Below are 18,130 nucleotides of genomic sequence, written 5' to 3'. Positions count from 1 at the left end.
CTTTTGAACATTGTTTCATCTAAGGAGAAGAATAGTGTTTTGGTCATTACCCTCAGTAGCCACTTAAGAAAGTAATAATACTAAAGGCTAGAAAGACTGATGCTATAATATAGGAAGGAGCCAGCATTGGCCCTTAATCAGAAAGCAGACTCCTCTTGCTCAGCAGAGGCTTGTTCATTTTTCCAAGAAATCATTGGCCTCATCCTTCCTTCCTTACAGAGTTGTTTGAGGGAAGTATTTTGTAAACTTTAATATGCCATAGAAATGTGAGTTCATTAGTTATTATTGCCTTCAATTTTTTAATCATAGTAAAGATGTAGGAGCAGCCTAGAGTAGTAGACAGAGAATTAGAGTTAGAGTCAGGAAGAGCTACATTCAAATCTACCTTAGAAACTTATTAGCTGTGAGATGCAGGTCAAGTCATGCAACTTGCATCCCCATAAAATGAGAATACATTTATTGATCTCAGCCTTGAAGATCCCTTCCAACTATAAATCAATGATCCTGTGAAACTGGGAGTTAAATATAACCTGACCAAGAACTCCAGCTTTTGGGTTTGTGTGAATTGTGTTTAATCTTGAAGGGCAGCTTCCCCCAATTCTCTCCTTTTATTTTTTTCATGCTGTTACTACCTAGAGTTTCCTATGGGAATTCTCCCAACTACAGTTTGTGTAGCTTATGCACAGCTCTAAGTAAAAACGTATCAAGATCCCATTTTAAACACTCAAGGTAACAAGGCCATGTGAGATATAACCTTTATTCCATGCAACAGAGAATATAGAAAAACATAAATATTTATAACAGACCATAAATAGTAGATAACATTATTCTTCTTTCTCTGATGAGTTTCATTCCTGCCCCTTCCACAGAGTATATGTAGTCCTCTAAATCAAAGCTTTTTAAACTGTGGGTCCTGACCCCATATGGTTGTGGGAGTCATGAAATTATGATTTATTGTCAGTAAATGTTGATTTGTATATGTATTTCATATACCAATACACCCGGGGTCATATAAAAATTTCTCAGATGAAAATGGGTCACGAGTGGGAAAAGTTTAAATAGCCCTGCTCAAAATCATAGTAGACAATAGTTTATTTTTCCCTGGAAAATGAATGAAATGAACTGGAAGTTGCTAGGAAAAGAGCAACATTCAATATTCTGATATGCTCCCCTTTGATCCTAGAAATTCACACACTTTATGATACTACCTAAAGGGTTAGGAACCTTTGTACTTATTTGGGGTTATTAGAGAAGCAGGCAACAGCAAGCACTTACTAAAAACCTATCAAACATCAGACACAATACTTTGATAATCCTTACTCTCAGTGAGCTTACATAGTTTTATAGACCTCTCCTCCATATTCCTGAAATGTCCAGATAAGTTATGGTATAGTGAAGGGCAAAGAATGGGCTTGTTATTCCTTCATATTGTGACTTGACTGTTTGCTCCTCTAGTTTTGGAGACCAGAGTGTTAGACTTTTTTCCTCAAGAGGCCAGCTTTGCCAGGAATTCTTCTCTCACTAGAAAGATGGATTCTGGAACTCTAAAACTTGGGAGTTGCTAGAGAGACAAGACAGCCAGGCCAGAGGTGACGAGGAAATCCTTCACCAAGCTCTGTCTAGGTAGCTGAGATTCAGAAAATTGCACTATTTGGTTGTATGGCTCCCCCTTCATGGCTGCAGGCCTGCTGCCTCTCAGAGCATGGAACTGCCACTCAGAGCTGGGGACAAGGATTTAAGATTCAGTAGGAGCTCCCCTAATGGACTACATGGATGAGAGCAAATACAGCCTTCTTCCTTTTCTGTCCCCAAGCCTCTGACTCAAGGCTTCAATTAGGAGTGGCTCCCAGGGCTCTAATCTTATCTGGGCTGCTCTCTGATCTGTCCTCTAAAGAGAAAAAAAAAAGGTAAAGGGGACCAGCTCTGCCGCTGACATCCCCTCTTGTGTCAGCGCAAAGAGGAGACCTCTGAGGCAATAAATTTATCCCCATTAATGAGTTAAAGGTGCCAAAGACTCATTATCCTTGAGATACCTCTGATCAATCTCGTGTACAGTAGCAGAAAAATAACAAAAGCATAACAGGAACAAAATGCCTTTTGAAATAAGGGAATGAAAAAAAATTCTGACATGGAATAGTGATGGGGTGGATTGGGGGACAGCAGTGTAGCTCAGGAAAGTCTTCATGAAGGAGCTGTTATCTGAGCTGACTCTTAAAGATAGGTAGGATATTTTTAAAGCCAGAGCTTCTAGGGATATATAATAGCATGAACAAGTAAAGCCTAGAATAGGAGGAGAGGGACACTCTCGCAGAGCCAAATTGGACTCTTAGAATACCAAGCCTGGAGTACTGAAGAAAAGGAACACGAGACAGAGTTGGAAAGGTTAGGGAGCACCAGGCGGTAGAAGGGCCTAAATGTCCCACTGCCAAATAAGGCACAAGCTAGTAGTAGTCACTGCGTAGTGAAGGTTTACTGGGCAGTCTCTCCTTAAAGCAGCTCAGAAGGATTTCTAGCAAGGAGGGGTCATGCTCTCTGATCCCAGTAACTCATTCGCTCTTCTTCCATCTGCAAAACTTATGACACCAGCATATATCTATGTGATATCGTGTTAGATTTAGTCAGGGAATTTAGGTTCTGAATATTCTTCTTATGAAATTTATTAACTATGTAATCTTTGCGCAAATCATTTCTTGAGTTTTCTTCATATGTAAAATATAGGGATTCTTAACCTAGGGAATGTGAACTTAAATGTATGTGTGTGTGGTGAGTGAATTGTATTTTAATTTAATTGGTTTCCTTTGTAATCCTATATATTTTATTTTATGGATTTACAAACATTGTTCTAAGAAAGACCTCATCAGACCTCAAAAAGGATCCATGATACAGACAAGGTGAAGAACTCCTAGCTCTAAGCCCTGTGGTCATCTGATCATGGACTGTGAGGAAATAAAAGAAGTTTTCCTCACAAAAAAACCAAGGAGCCCTGTTGTAGAAATATATGAAATTTGAGGCAATTTGGGCAAATGGAATGAAAACATGGTACAATACTATCATTAGATCTTTTATCTAATCATGGCTTGAATTTCAGCCTGGTTCAGGCTACATGTTGGCAGTTGCTCAAACCTACTTGTATTTTGTCCCATTCAATACATGTTGTAGTGGAAAATATACTGAGCTTAAGCTCTTGTCCAGACCACACCTCTCAACTGACTCTGTGAACCCAGACTCTTCCCTGTCTTTGGGCCTTAGCTTTCCTATCTATGACTAGACTAGACAAGATGATCTCTAAGGTCCAAATCTGTATTCTTTTCTTGTAAATTTGAAATATATAAATTTAAAGTAGGTAAAAGAGCTGTCCAGAAATGAAATCGAATATACTACATTTGACATTCAAGGCAATGCCACATGTTTTCAGGTTCTCCTGTAAAATGGATTGGCCTAAATACCCTCTAAAGTAATTTTCTCCCAATTCTCACATTCAATTCTAAGGTTCCTCCCAGTTCTGACAAATACTAAAGTACTTCCTATCTAACCATCAATGTTTTTTCTTTCTAGGAGGAGCCAAACCATCCTTTTGTTTGGTTTTGTTTTTCTTATTTTGCTCCCTGAGATAAACTGTATTGTGCCCTTTTTTTTCATCAAACTATCTCATATTACTGTTTCTGACCTTCTCATCACTAAGAAAGGCTCACTTGATTTGAAGGGTAGAGTACCTTCCTGAGGCATCAAGGTGTCTTGGTCACTGAAAGTTACTACTGAGTTATAACTCAACAGCAGAGCCTTACAAGCATATGAGAAAATGCTTTTAAATGGGTTTTAGGACAAGGACCCTAATGCTTCTGAGAATTGTGAAAATAAATTTACAACATGAAAGATGAACTCCTCCATTCTAAACAGGCTTTTACAAAGGACTAACTTAATGTTTGTGAATTGAGAGTACATAAATGTAAGAGTAATTACATAATTCACTTTCTCTTTCAATGCTCTTCATGACTCATTTTAAAATGAAGAGATTGTACCAGATGATTCTTTAGGGCACCTTTTAGCTCTTCTATTATAGCATCTGTTCCAGTTCTGATGTTCTGTAATCTAGAGGCCCTTCCAATTCTGACATTTCTGTGACTATAGCCTTAAGACAAGTCCTTGGGCAGACTTTTTTTTTTCTTTTTAAAGCAAAATTTTAAGAATTTAACAGGAAAATAAAGGGATTAGACTCAAATAAAATAAGCAAAGCTAACTCTCTCGATAAAATAAACTACTTAAGTAACACAACTTTCTGACCTCTGTCTCAATCCTAGTTACACTGAATGAGCATAGATACCTAAGGGAATGATAAAGCAATCCTGCCTAAAATTTTCAGGTGTTCTTGAAGAACAGGCATCTTCAATGGAAGAATCTTAGAACTTAGCCTTTATCAGAGAAGTTCAATGATTTGTTATCTGTCCCAGATCCTCAATTCAACATTCAAGATCTTCCATGATTTGGCTCCAAGCAGCCTCTTTGTAGCTTTGTTTTCTGCTGCAGCCCTTCATGTATTCTATACTACAGCCAATCTAGAGTATATGGTCTTTCCAACAAATGTTCTCCTACATCATCAAGATTTTCCACCTCCAGATCTTTGTTTTTACCATTCTCTATGATCAATATGCCTTTCCTGTTTCACATGTTGGCATTTTATCCATTCTTCAAAATGCACTGTGCTGACCACATAGTAAGCACTTATTTAATAAATAACCGCTTTTCTCTGACCTTAATTTTTTTTTTTTTACTCTTTTGTTTCTCAGACTGTCTGTAGTAGTCAAGAGCTGAAAATCTGAAGACACAATGGGAAGAGAAGAGAACTAAAGCAGGTGGGAGCTTATATACCTTCTAATATCACAAGTGTTTTCTTAAACACTTGTGTTTTTGTTGTAGGAAAAAGTGAATTGTTATATGTTATATGTTCGTAAATTTTGGTACATCTTTTTTGCAAGACTATTTTACAATAATAAATGAATGGAAATATTATGAGACCTGGGGATCAGTGATTTAATAAACATTGATTAAGTGCCTGCTATATACCAGGCACTTTAACAGACATTGGAAATAGAAAGACAAAAAATGAAAAGATAACTATACATATATGTGTGTATATATCGATACATACATGTACATACATGTACAGAAACACACATGTATCTCACAAAGTAATTGGTCAGAGAGAAAGCATGAGCAGCTGGGGGGATCAGGAAAAGCCTCATGTGGGAGGTAGTACTGGAACTGAGCTTGGCAGTGTAAAAAGCAAAAGCTAAGAGGAAGAGCATTCTAGGCCTGGGGAAAGATCTTTGTAAAGGTGCAGAAATTGAAGATAAAGTGATATATGTTCAAACAAGGCCATTTTGGTTGGACCCATAAGAGGATATAAAGGAGTATAATGCATAATAATAATTAATAATGGAAAGATGCATTCTTTCCTAGGTGGTAAAAGATTTTAGATGCCTTGTACCAAAAGTTTGTACCTGATCCCAGAGATTGTAAGATACCTCTATAGTTTGTTGACCATAGAAATGAGATGGTCAGATCTGTATTTTTAGAATAGACGTTGGAAACAAAAGAGACTTGAGAAAGGGAGACAGATTAAGAGACTGTTAAATGAAGAAAAGGGCATTGATTAAATATTTAGTGTGCCAGGCTTGTGTTTAGTACTGAGAACACAAATGCAAAGAAGTTGATAGCCCCTGTCCTATAGGAACTTACGTTTTAACAACAGAAGATAACCCATAAAAGATAGGGTTGTAGCAATAGTCCCCAAAGACAGAATGTGGATGTCCATACTTCCTTGGCTTCTGCTTTCTCTGGCAAAGAGAATGATCCTGAGAAAAAGCATGCCTCCTAGGCAGTTGATATCTGAGTCAAATAGTGGAAGAGTACCCAGCTGTCCTTGAAGTGTTCAAAACACTTGGCAAAGATGAATGCGATCTTCAGGTACCTAAAGAACTAACCAGTGTGACTGCTAGGGCACTGTCAATAATCCTTGAAAGACTGGGAAAAAGAGAGACATATTTCACTTAGATGTAAATAAAACATCTAGAAAAAGTCTCTCATGCTATTTTTGTGGGGGTTGGGATAGGGGGAATAGATGGCATGATATAGATTAGATGAGATTACAGTTAGGTGGAGTCATTGAACTCATTGAATGTTAGACCTAAAAGATCTGTAGAGGAAGTTTCCAGGGATCTGTAGTTGTCCCTCTAGTGTTTTGTTCTTTTAAAAATTAGTGTCAGGCTAAACATAGAAAATGCACTTATCAATTTTGACACAAAATTGGGAGGGAGATAGCTAACACATTGGATAAGAGAGTCAAGATCCAAGAGGCTTGATAAGCTGAAATGTTGGGCCAAATGTGAATGAAATTAAATGAAGGAATTTTAGTAGGGATGAATGATATATTGATATTGAACCATTAACCAACTGCTCTTTGAGTTTGATCATCCAGCCAGTCTGAATCCATCTAATTGTTTAATCATTTAGACAGTATCTCATCTTTTCCACAAACATAGTATGAGATATTTTATGAAAAGTTTTTCAGAAGTATAGAAAAACTGTATCTTATTGCCTTCATCTATGATTTAGTAATCTTATTAAAAAGGAAATGAGGTAAGTAGGCATAACCTGTTTTTAGTAAAGCCCTGACCGTAATTATCTTGCTTCCTTTTCTAGATTATTTGCCAGCTCTCTCTTTAATGACATAGTCCAAAATCAAAGACAAGCTCACTGGCCTGCAATTTTAAGATCTTGTTTTCTTTTCTTGAAAACTAGAACACTTTTCCTTCCCCAAACTTATGGCATCTTTCTCATTTTTCATAAACTTTCAATGTAAAGATTTGCTCAAAGTCACAGGAGTGACAAGTGGTAGAGTAACTCAGGCATAATGATTCCAGGCCTAGTATTCCTTTTTGTTTCTTATCTTAAGGTATAAAATACTCCATAAATGCTGAGTATTGCTAATATTCTACCATTGGTTCTTTGAAGGAAGAGGACTATTTCTTATTTATCTGTGTCTCCCCAGCACCTAGCAAAAGACCCTGATGTGGCAATTGTTTAATGAATATTTGTTGACTGAATGCATATTACTAAAATAGGTAGATTACTTTCTTTCCTATGAATTGTGAAGATTCATCTTGGATATAGATGTTCTGTGTAGAGCCATTAAAAAACTAAAGTATGATCTGGGAATCCATCCAGGTATGTGGAGAGAGTGGCCTCTGCAAGCCCCTTTCCATGATGACACAAGCCAGGATCTTGCCTCCCCCAGTGCTGGCAGACTGATCAGAGGCACAGGGTGTTTTTGCCTGACCTTTAAGTCTTCTCTCCATCCTACAGCTGGCAGAGAGAGGAATGAGGACAGAGTGTGTTTAGGCCAGCCCCACATGAGAATGACCTCATCAGCTTTGAGATTGCATAGGCAGAGAGTGGGAGAAGGGCCTGGGGCTTTCTATCAAAAAAGAGGGGGAAATGATAATATAAGGCCATTGGCCAGAGGAATGTTGGCCTTCAGATGGACCATGTTTGGAGGAAGGGCTTCAGGATGTATTAGAAAGCATGCTGAACTCAGAGGAGGAGCCTTAGGTTCCAATCCTGCCCCAGCCCTTTCTGATGTGGATGAGTTGAGCAAGACATGAATCTTCTCTGAGCCTCTCCTCATGAGGCTTAATGAGGAGGCAACATAGGCTGGTGAAAAGAGGCTTAGGGGCAGATATTGCTTACTTGGAGACTTGCTATGGTGCTGCGTGATTGATCATTACTTAGTCATTGATCATTCCTTCTTTGAGGCTTAATTTCTTCATCTGTAGGAGATTAAAATAGGTGGTCTTATGTTTTAAGACACATTCCTTCAAGCTATTACATTGTGTGTTCCAAGGATCTTAGTAACTTTGATATTCCAGAATCAGCAAGGCCCTGGTATGAGACAAACAGAACTAAAGATTCACCTGAGCATTAAGAAAATGTAAGCTAATTTTTGGTGAGACCCTTCCCCCCACTATCCCCGAAAGAGGTCAGTTTTCTGATAAGCCCAAGAAAACTACTTGCCCAGCAGAATTTCACCAAATGGTGAATTATTACAATAACTTATATTTATAAAGAGCTTTATAGTTACATAGAATTAGATTCTCATAGAATGTTTAAAGCTGGAAAAATTCCTGGAACATAGAGCATAGAAAATCACTGCCAGAAGGGACCTTAAAACATGGAGTACAGAAAGTTATTTAAAGCCCAAAGGGACTTTAGAAAATGCAACATGCAAGGTCCAACAGAAAAAGACTCTTAGAACCCAGAATTTTAGAGCTCTAAGAGACTGTAGAAGGGTTATCTTATCTAGTTCAGTCCTCTCATTTGAGGATTTTCCTCATATGAAGAAACTGAGGCCCAGAGAAAGTGATTCACCCAAGGTCCTATAGTGAATTAATGGTCAGAGACTAGAACTGTCTACTTACTCTACTGTTCTGCTGGCTGTGTTTTCAAGACACTGGTTGGATTCTTTTGAGTTTTCTGAACACATTAATTAATTAATTAATTCCACATAGAACAGTGTTTCTCTCTATAAAGAAGTTTTTTTTTTTTTTTTTTAAATAGTCTATAGACTCAATTGGGGCAATGGACAATAAACCATTATTCTATGTGCAGTAGGGATAAAGAGCTGAAAAAGCACTTAGAAATAAAGAATTGCCGGGATGCCATCTATTACTTTATTTGGTTATTACAAGTTCCATGTGGAAAAAAGCTCAGAGGGCATTATTATCCTTTATAGATACACAAGGTGAGGGAATGAGAAGTGATTTGCCTAAAATCGAATAGCAAATGAATGGCACAGCTGGGGTTTGAACCTGGTTTTTAATAACTTTGTAAGTTCAGGACTACTTAATTGCTAACGTATGAAATCATTATCAATTTTAGAATTCTGGTTTCTCCAAGGTTAAAGTCAGGATTTTCCTGAGGAATTCCTCTTTATTTGGCAGTTTTTAGCTGCCAAATATTACAAAAAATTTTTAGCCTGTGGTTGAAAAAAGAGAATTCTTGTTTTAAGAGGATGGAGAAAGATGATTTTCCTTTGGTGTTAGACTGATCAGGAACTCAGTACAGGATCATCTTACTATCATATGAAGCCCTGCAGTTGGGTTCTGTTTCATTAGTTTCACGCTCCAAAGAAGTGCTCATTGGAAAGGTTAAGTCTTCATATGTTATAGCTGCCAAATTTTCAGTAACATTTGAGACACAAGAACCAGGAGATTTAGGTTCAAGGCCTGGTTTGTGTCAGTTAATGTGTGACCTTTGAGGGACCTTAGGCAGAATGTTAGAGCGGGAATTGACATCATAAAATATAATAAATAACACCAGTGACAGAAGTCTTAGAATATGTCATTACAACTAAAACCCTCTCATTACATAGGAAGAAGCAGAGGCCTTGGGAAAGGAAGTGGTTTGGCCAAGGTCGCACAGGGATTGGGAGTGAGACGGGTGAGGACCAGGTCTCTTGACTCCTGGTTCAGCTCTCTTTAGTAGAGTTCTGCTTCTCTGCGGCTACTCTGAGCCTGACCTCCTGGCTTTAGCCTCCCTTTTTTTCTTGCCTCACTGGCCACATCTGTTTTCCTTTGTAATCTCATCCTGTGGGCTTGGCTCCAGCAGAACTGTAGCATGTGTTTGCTAGCCCTGACATTGTGGGGAATCAAAAAGGTTACTCCAGATGATGGCCTCCCTTGTCCATTAGACTTCCCCTGTTAAGCCAGGCCCAGATACCAAATAAGAAACCTAACTAGATCATTATCTCACCAGTTCCCATGGACTTTATTTACCATCTCCATGTTGATGATTCTCAAAAATAGCTTATCTTGCCCCAGACTCTCTGCTCACCTCCATCCTCAACTCTAACTGCCTTTCAGACATCTCAAGTTAGATGTCTACTAGGCATCTGAAGCTAAATAACCCAGGCCACACTCATTATCTCCCCCTTCCCCAAACTTCCCGGCTACTCCAGAGGACATCACCCTCCTAGCCGGGAATCTTCTTGACTCCTCACTATCTCTGACTCCTCATCATCAAGCTGTGGCCAACGCCTGTCGATCTCACCTTCACATCCTCTATGAAATACGGCCCTTTCTCTGTCACTGCCAGCAGGCCCTATAACCTCACAGGGCAGTAGCCAGTAGGTGGAGCTCCCTACCTTAAATCTCTCCTCACTCTAATTCATTTTCCATTCAGACCCTACTGTGATTTTCAGAAAGTACAAGGCCATCCAGTCATGTTACTCTTCACCTCCCCACTCAAGGAACTGCAGTGGCTCTCTGTTGCCTCCTGTAGCAAATAAAAATGCACATTTGGCATTCAAACCCTTCATGATCTAACCCCCCCCTTACCTTTCCCGTTTTCGTACATCTTATTCTCCACATGTAGCCCAGTCTGATGATGTCAACCTCAGGCTGCCCCATTATAAGGAATCCTTTCCTTCCTCAGCCCCACCTACTGACTTCCCTGCCTTCCTTTTGAGTCCAAACTAGAATCCCATCTTTTACTGGAAGCTTTCTCCAATTCCTCTTAATTTTAGTGTCTTTTTTCTGTTAATTATTTCCTATTTATTCCATATATAACTTGCCTTGACTGTATTTGTTTGCATGTTGAATTTCCCATTAGATATCAGACTCCTGGAGGACAAGGAATATCTTTTGCCTCTTTTTGGATCTCTAGCATTTAGCATTGTCTGGCAAATAATAAGCACTACCTAAACATGGATTAATAGTTTGGAGCAACTAATTGACTGAAGAGCATCTGGAGTCAGGAAGACCTAAATTCACATCCAGCTTTAGTTTCCTAGCTATGGGATCCTGAGCAATTCACTTAACCTCTACTTTGGTTTCCTTATCCATAAAATGGGGGTAATAGTAGTGCCTATCTCCCAGGGTTGTTGTAAGAATAAGATCTTTGTAAAACAATTGGCAAATCTTAAAGTGATATGTAAATCCTAGCTGTCATTGTCATTCCACCTTTCCCTAAGCAGACTATACTTTTTGTGTAGTGGAAGGGACTTAGAATTAGAAGGCCTAGTTTTGAATTACAACTCTGTCACTTAGATTCACATGACATTGAGTAAGACATTTCTTTCTCTCCTTTGAGCCTTAGACTTCTCAGATGTAAAGTATAGAGGTCAGTAATTACTACTAGCTTATATTTATGTCACATTGACCAATCATTTCCTTATACTCTATACTTCTCAGTAATTGTGTAGTATTATTATCCCTAGGCAGCTAGATGGTGTGGTGGATAGAGTGCTGAGTCTGGACTAAGGAAGACTTGTCACATTTGCTCTCAAATACAAATTGTGTAATCCTGGGCAAGTTTCTTCACCCTGTTTGCCTCAGTTTCCTCATCTGTAAAATGATCTGGAAACTACCCTAGTATCTTTGCCAAGAAAACCCTGTGCTGAATCTGGGGAAAGCATAGGGAAAAGAGAAAAGGAAACAAACCTTTATTAAGTGCCTACTATGTGCCAAGTACTATGCTAAGCACTTTCAAAATATTATATGATCTTGACAGTAACCCTAGGGCATATGTGCTGTTATTGTCCCATTTTACAGTTCAAGGAACTTGAGTCAGACTGGGGTTAAATGATGTGTCCAGGGGTTAAATGGCTTATATAACCAATAACTGTCTGAGATAAGATTTGAACTCTTGTCTTCTTAACTCTCCATATCCTGTGCTCCATCCACTGCCTCGTTTTAGTGTGGAAGGCTTTGCATCCTTGAAGCCTGTGTCAGTAGATTATAAAGAGTAGATTTTCTCTGCTGGAAAAGCTTCAGGAAGGGGCCTGGGAATAGACCAAGTTAATGGTTTCCTCTTCTCAGTTCTAAACCTCTGCCATCATCAGCCTTAGAATTTGAGGAAGATATGGTTCTTTATTTTGCTGAGATCACTTATGACCTGGATCCCACCCCCTCCCAAGCTCCCTTTATCTATAGAAGCTGGCCCTTTAATTCCCCCTTTCTCTTATCTCCTGCCCCCTTCCCTGCTGAATCCCTGTGCTCAAACAACAAGCAACAGGATCCTTGCTCTCTCTTTCTGGGTGCTCATTTTCATCTTTTTCCTTGCTACAGATTAAATTAAATACCATTAGTCCAACTAAATCTACAACTATCCTATAGCTACCATTCCCTCAAAGCCATTATTGTCCTGTATCATCACACATTAAAAAATCTGTCCTTATTTATTGCCTCTACTTTTTCACCTCTCTTTCTTTCCTGGCCTCTGACCCCACCTTTCACCTGAAATTGCTCTCCAAGATCTCCAGAAATTATTTAATGGCTAAATTCATTGACCTCTCAATCTCCATCCTGTTTCTTATCATTATTTAATCTTGTTATCCCCTCTTTCCATCTAGATACTTTGTTTTCCTTTATTTTTATGGCGGATCTTTCTGGTGTTTGATTATTTTTTCTTAGTCTTCTTTACAAGGTCATCTTGCATGTACTACTATCAATCTGTGGGTATACTCCAGAACTCTGTACTGGACCTTTCTCACTCTCTGCTCTTTCTCTTATTTATTTCTCTCTCCTTCTCTTTACACTCTTCTGTCTTGGTAATTCTATCAACTTGTATGAGTTTAGCTATCATCTCTACTCAGTGTACCCTATCTACATAGACCATATTCATATCTGAACTCCGATCATATTTTGCCAGTTGGTAACTGGCTTTCCCCTTACATCTCAAACTGAATGGAATATAAAAGTAAGCGCAATAATAACTACCATTTATATGGAACTTTAAGGTTTGCAAAACATTTTATTTCTGAAGACTTCAGATAACTCGGTAAAGTAAGTGTTATTATTACTCTGCTTTATAAATAAGGAAACTGAGGCTTGATGTTGGGAGACCTGCCAGAGTCATACAGCCATCAGATACCAGACAAGATTTTAATTCAGATTTTGCTGACTCCAAATATGATTTACTTATAGCGTTTTATCCACTGTATCTCCTATATCTCTGTCTCATAGATATATTACCAAGACAGAACTTCTTTTCTTATCCAATCCAACCCTCTTCCTAATTTCCCTGTTTCTGCCAGTTCATATATTTTGACATCCCTGACTCTTCTGTCTGCCTCACACTCAGTGCCCATACCCAATTAGTTTTCAGATCTTGTTAATTCTGCCTCCACATACCTCCTTTATTTTTCCCCTTCCCTCTATTCACACAATCACCTCATCTCCTCTCACTCACCTCCTCATTGGTCTCTCAGCTTCTAGGTTCTCCTTGCTCCAATCTATTCCCTACACAGTTGCTAAGTCAATATTCCTAAAACACAATTCCAGCCATGTTTTCCCCTCACTTAAGCATCTGCTGATTGCTTCATGGATTAAAAAACCACACTCTTCAGCTTGGCATTTATATCCCTTCACAGTCTGGTTGACTTATTTTTCTATACTGATTTCATATGATTTTGATACATTCTGTGTTTCAACAAATTGGTCTCAGCCTTTTTGCTGTTGTGTTTGTCACCATTCCTTTCCACAGGCTGACCTCATGCCTGGAATTCTCTTCCTTTTCACCATCATTTCTTAGAATTACTTGTTACCTTCATGGCTAAGCTTAAGTAAAACCTTTTCCTTCAAGATCCTTTTTTCTGATTCACCCTAGTTGTTGGGTGATTTCTTACTTCCCACATTCCCACCAAAATTACTTAGTCTTTATTTTGTGTATATTTTGAATATACATATTGGTTTACATGGTTTTTCTCTGTAGAATGTAGATGTAAGTATCTAATTAGGTCAAGGATAATTTGGCACATGACTGGTACATAAGTACTTAATGAATATTTATTGATTTGAAAAGAATTGAACTTTAGGGCACAAGATTCTGGGAGATTTAAATGGCTTTATCATGTTTACATCAAGTGATCACATCAATATTCTGAGAAGCAGTAGAATGTAATACAAATAGCACTAGTCTTAGACTTAATAGCCAGGATTTTGAGTCTTTATTTTGCCATTTATTAACTGTATCACTCAGGCAAAGTCATTTCCCCCTTTTGAACCTCAGTTTTCTATATTTATCTAAGAGGGGGATGATAATAACTCATATTTTCTACTTTGCAGAATTTTTATGGCAAAAGTGCTTTGTGAACTAAAGTGGACAAACTATAGCCCAAGGGTCAGATTTGGCCTTCTGCCCATTTTTTTTACTGCCTGAGCTAATAATGATGGTTACATTTAAAAAATACAATAAAATTATATTTTTAAATGTAAAAAAAATTCTCAGTCTATAGGCTTTGCAAAAACAGGCAGGTAGGTTTGGCTCGTGGGCCTTAGTTTGTCAATCATGTGTCATAGAAATGTGAACTATGTTTATTATCTGTTCCACTACCAGGAGATGACCTTGAGAACTTTCCTGCTAAGAGACGTCTTTCCCAATGGGATAAGCCTCTTTTCTCTTCTCCTTGTCCTTTAGAAAATGGATTCTTTTCTCTTTGTGGATTTTGGCAAATACGATTTTTTTTTCCTTAGAGAAACAGGAAATGACCTTTCCTGATGCATTTGGAAAACAGTTTTAATATGTAATGGAATTTCTGGTCTAGGGGTGAGGATTAATAAACCACAGAGTCTGGAAACAGAGCAGTATAGTTCTTGGCAAACACTAGGGGTTCTTCAGTTTACAAGTTCTTGCATCCCTTGAAGAGTGGGGTAGAATATTAAAAACAGAAGAGGGAGGCAGTTTGATGGGAAGCTTTACAGAGCCCCTACTTTCTGAAGCTTAACAGTATCCTTGACCCAATGATATGAAGTGACCCATGTAGCAAGAGTGAACAGTCCTTTTCATTTCTCACCCTGGCAAAGTTACCATGTAATCTGGGAATTTGGGACAGATGAGGGATCTATGTAAACCCTATAAAAATTCTATGCTTGGAAGCAACAGAAAATTCCTAGGATTGGAGAAGGGAGAGCATTCTTAAGCACCTACTGTGACAAGACTGAGAAATTGACAAAGATGGGGAAAAAAAATAATTAGAAAGATCACAGAATGATAGAATCTGAAGGGACTTAGAATGGTGAACAATTACAGCTGGGGAAGTACCCTGGCCCTGTTTGTAAGTCTAGTTCTGTGGGTCTGATGCTTTCTTGATTTTCAAAAACTGCAAATGAAATGATCACATTCATTTCAATTCAATTAATATATACTAAGCTGTTTGCCAAATGTTAGAAATGCAAAGACAAAAATCTCCAAAAGAGAACTCTAAAAAAGAGTGTTCTATAAAAACTATAACTAGAACATCAGAAAAGAGAATGCATAACCTGAGAATCCCAAGAATGATTGAAAGATAGAATAAAAGAATTGGAGGAAAGCAGTAAGGAGTAAAATGATCACTTTTAATGAAAACTGAGAATTTATGGCTTATTCCAGAAACTGAACAATTCTTCTCCCCCCAACCCTCCCCCCCCAAAAAAAATGGAGAAGAAGGAGCTCCATTAAATAACACAAGAAATACTAAAACAAAGACAAAAAGTTGGCAAAATTGAAAAAAATACCTGAGATCTACAGTACAAACAGAAAACAAATAACTTTGAAAACAGGGTGTAGAATAAAAGCTTCTGGGAATCCTGGAGTCTGAGAGCAAAGTCCATGCTAAATTTTATAACTAGTTCACAATAAGTGCCCCAAAGATTATGGAGTGAATTTAGGGGCTTAGCCCAGCAATAGCCAAGAGGAGGATTCATGGGGAAGTCATGTCATATCTGAACATGAACTTGCTGGGATCAATTTTATGTAGAAACTGTGTTAAATCTGAGCCCATTCTCATCAGTGAACAAGATATAATAGATTGGGGTGTACCATTGAAGTGTTGGAAGAAAATCTTTATACTTTTTTTTTTGCTATATCTTAAAAATATACTTTTCTAAAAGCAAATTGATATTAAATGACTTCTAAATAGAATAGGATATCAGTCAGTAACTGGTGATAGGGAAATATAAATGGGGGTCCAAATTGAAGGCAATAACGAAGAGATGCAGCAAAGCTCTTAGGTTAGAATTTCCCTGAGAAGGGAAAATACAGCAGGCTTTATTCACTCTTTGAGAATGAGGCCAGATAATACTTGCCACATTGGCCTTTTAGAAAAACATAATGAAATAAACAAAAAACTTTAACATACTTATATTCAGCTCATTATTTCAGAATTAATGGTTTTAAGAAATCATCAAAGGAAATTGCCTGGAAATATAAGAGCCAGATGACAAAGTGCACTTTGAAAAAATCCACAGAATGCTACCAGAAGACTGCCAAGTTCACAAAATACATAAGAGAGAGAAAATATAACATGACCAGAGACAGATCAATACTAGGAAACTCCAGTCATAATCATTCAGTGTAAAGTTCTGGTTAGCTTTCTGGAGGTCTCTGGATCAGCCTTTGTTTCAGCAGAGTAATCAGGAGAATAGCCAGAGATAAAAGTCCAAATTCTTTATTATCTCCTTCATAGTCTTTTTTCTTGCCTAGGGCCTGGGCCAGCTTTCTGGAGGTTCTCCAGAATGTGTCTTGGTTTCTGTGAAGGAAGCAGGAGAACCACCATCACAGTCCCTGTCTTGAAGAGTTCCTGAGTGCGGGAGTTTGTGCTCCAGCCACTGGTTTCCCTCTGTTCCAGTTCCTCTCTAGCTCTGACTCTGGCCTCTTAAAAACTCTTATTCAGTTAAATCCATTCATCATACTGAGTATAAGCCAATCATTATATCACTAGGGAACCATTATTTGTTGTAAGGTTAATTCAATCATACTGAATTAAAGAACTATTAATCACCATGCTAAACTAGATAACCACTGTCTTATCAATTCTACTCAGTTAACACCTTATAAGAATCCTTGTTTCAAGTACAGAGTTCTGGCCCATTACAATGCAGATCTATTTATTATCAATAAGAAATAAAAAGAAAAATTAGAATATAAGATTCTGAAAAGCAAAGAAAAATGACATATACCCAAGAATAATTTATCCTGCTGAGGCAAGCAGAAAGGACTTAGTACAGAATCGATGCCTTCTGATCATTTCTCTTGGGGAAATTTAAGGTTGGGAGTAGTAGTTAAAGTATGAATTTCCAGATTCATAAGATGGAGTTTTAGACATTTTTTCCCTCATTCTCATGACCTCTCCAAAAAAGGAAGTATGCACAAAAGATAAAACAATTTCAGCTGCCTCTACTGTGTAGGGCTCCAAAAATATCAAGGAGGCAACAATTCAATGAATGACTGTACTCACTTAGTACTCCAGTCCCCCAATGGGCCCAATATGGGCTTGCAACAGAACTCACTTCTAATCCCCCTTCCTCTTAGTGCAGTAGAAACCAAAAAGCAGAAGTCTGACATAGCTGGGATAGCTCTGTAGTGCAGTAAGTGCTTTGTGATGTAGCTAGCAAAAAGTTCAAAGAACCAAGTGACATAAGAAACTAGAGCAAGACCCATCTGTATGTCCCTGTAGTGCTTCCCCAAGCCTGAAGAAGCAAGCTCAGCACCCAGTTTGGCCTTCAGCATCCAGTTCCGGCCCCTAAAAAGTAGCTTGAGAGCAGAGACTGAGGGCAATTGAACATGAATTGCCCAACCTGGGAGGAAACTGACCCAGCTCTGAGGCCTAGCCCCTAGGGAAACTCCATCAAAGGGAAAGAATTTAGAAAGTAAGCAATTGGGAAATATAAAGAGAAAAGACTTAAATTGCCAGATGATCTCAGAAAAAAGAAACTTAGCCAAAGAACATGAGCATAAGCAGATAAACAGCAGTGAAGACAGAACAGAAGAGAACATGGCCTCCAAATCAGTCCAAATCAGATACTCCAAAAATTATAGATATCTATGAATAAATATTCAAATAAAAATATTCAAAGACAAAGAAAAATGAAACAACATCTTATGAAGCAGGGGATTTTGTGGATTGCCAAGAGAGTATGGAACCACAGCAGGATTTTCCTAAATGTTTTGAAAGAAAAATAAGAATTATGAAAACAGAATTTATGACCTGATCAGCAAAAATAATTGTCAGAAGAGAAGAACTAAATCTATAAAGAAAAGAGAGAATAAGTTATTGGAAATGCTAATACAGAGAAGTAAAGGGCTATCTGGAAGAAAA

At 38.1% G+C, this 18,130-nt stretch overlaps 1 protein-coding gene across 3 annotated transcripts in view; it reads left to right on the top strand.

Moving 5' to 3' along the window:
- Positions 1-18,130, top strand: part of PKIG (cAMP-dependent protein kinase inhibitor gamma) — an 85,609-nt gene that overhangs the window by 56,561 nt on the left and 10,918 nt on the right. For all 3 annotated transcript variants that reach the window (XM_051976499.1, XM_051976501.1, XM_051976500.1), the window contains one exon: positions 4,785-4,850. The gene's annotated coding sequence lies outside the window, so the exon portion shown is untranslated. The remainder of the gene's footprint in view (positions 1-4,784; positions 4,851-18,130) is intronic.

This window comes from Antechinus flavipes, chromosome 2 (assembly GCF_016432865.1).
Source record: "Antechinus flavipes isolate AdamAnt ecotype Samford, QLD, Australia chromosome 2, AdamAnt_v2, whole genome shotgun sequence".
Lineage (NCBI taxonomy): Eukaryota > Metazoa > Chordata > Mammalia > Dasyuromorphia > Dasyuridae > Antechinus > Antechinus flavipes.
Note: the sequence above shows the minus strand (reverse complement) of the source record. Positions and strands in the feature narration are given on the sequence as shown.